This window comes from Ciona intestinalis, unplaced genomic scaffold (assembly GCF_000224145.3).
Source record: "Ciona intestinalis unplaced genomic scaffold, KH HT000957.1, whole genome shotgun sequence".
Lineage (NCBI taxonomy): Eukaryota > Metazoa > Chordata > Ascidiacea > Phlebobranchia > Cionidae > Ciona > Ciona intestinalis.
The window spans coordinates 1-1,760 of NW_004191278.1; the positions used below are offsets into that span (position 1 = coordinate 1).

General features: G+C 36.6%; 1 long non-coding RNA gene across 1 annotated transcript; it reads right to left on the reverse strand.

Moving 5' to 3' along the window:
• LOC113475562 lies at positions 1–1,519 on the reverse strand. Its single transcript, XR_003397298.1, has 5 exons — positions 1,408–1,519; positions 1,137–1,190; positions 698–831; positions 174–468; positions 1–107 (listed from the first exon to the last, which is right to left on the reverse strand). It is a non-coding gene; the product is annotated as an uncharacterized LOC113475562 (long non-coding RNA).
• Between the last annotated feature and the right edge of the window lie 241 nt (positions 1,520–1,760).

Genomic DNA, 1,760 nt, shown 5'->3' on the forward strand with positions numbered 1-1,760 from the left:
ACAGTCAGCTCCTGTATACCCATTAACACATGCACAAGTGAAACTAGCCACCCCATCTGTGCAGGTCCCACCATTAAGACAAGGCGTTGAGGCACAGTCGTCTATGTCTGTAAAAAAAGGTTTAGTACTATGCTAGGTAAACAGTTAAAATGGAAAATGAAAAAGTAAATTACTTGTTGAACAGTCAGCTCCTGTATACCCATTAACACATGCACAAGTGAAACTAGCCACCCCATCTGTGCAGGTCCCACCATTAAGACAAGGCGTTGAGGCACAGTCGTCTATGTCTGCAAAAAAAAGGTTTAATACACTGCTTAATAAACAGTTGAAATGGAAAATGAAAAATTAATTTACTTGTTGCGCAGTTAGTTCCTGTATACCCATTAACACATGCACAAGAATAGGAATTCGTCCCATTTGTGCAGGTTCCGCCATTAAGACATCCATTTGATGCACAGTCATCAACAGCTTACAGAAAAAAAATATCAGTTAAAATGTATTTCACTATTTTATCAACCATAAGTTAAAATAATCACCCACAAAGTTAAATATACGAGGTAACTCGTAAGCGGGCACGAGGTGTATGTAATAGAACACCCGTGTTATGACTGTCGTTGCCCCACCATGTGAATTATTAATATGATTGATATATTATTTCTTCCTAAATAAAAATATTTGTACAGTAGAGTTAGTTTACCAGTATCAGACACGTCTCTTGTTGCACTCGAGCAAAGTCCATTATTACAACTGTCGGCCACATCGCAGGCAGAACAAACAGCTCCATCACTTTGAAATGGTGTTCCAGTTCTCGTAGTTGTTGCATTGATGATGCTTAATTGTAATTATGATGTAACAGAGTTATTTATCATGCGGATTTTATATTTGTTTAAAAAAAATTGTAAAAGCAGTCACAACAGTTGAGTTATGATTACATAGAGCGGTGGGAAGTCGGAGCAATGTTTCCAAAAACATGAGTGGCCTTACTACCAAATATGACATTACCATAAATGTGGCCATTACAAAACGTGGAATTTACGGTAAATGTGGCCATTCGAAAATGTGGCAATTACCATAAATGTGGCCATATATATTATATATATTGTACCCAACAGAATACATTTGATTGAGCTACTTACTTTCCAGCTGGCCCGTAGTTGCAAGAAACAATGGTTTTGTGGTGGAATGGGCTTCTGCATTAATAATAAAGTTAACATCATTCTGCTACAAAACATAATCGGTGGATTAAAAAGCCTCAAGCTTATTGTTTGGCTGTTACATTAATTTTGAATATTCAATTATTTTAAACGTCAACCTAATTCACAGAACTTTTTTTCCAAATAACGGTTTTCAATTTTCCACACAACACAGTTTCTGGAACCATAGTATTGCTTAATTATATTAACTTACGAGTCTGCACAGAATACAGCGGCACAACCTATCCTGTAAGTATCGGCCCATACCACTTGTGTGTAATGACCACATACTCGACCAGATTCACAAGTTTGATCAACATAAGTGTAGAAACTGATCTATAATGATAAAAATGTACTTCGGTGTCATTACACTACCTAAAAACTATGCACCTCATGCTCACTGTCAAGTTATAACATGGGTGTCTCCTAATACACCAGACACACATGGTGTATTCATACACCTCATGCTCACTGTCGAGTTATAACATGGGTGCCTTCTTATACACCAAATTCACAAGTTTGATCAACATAAGTGTAGAAACTGATCTATAATGATAAAAATGTACT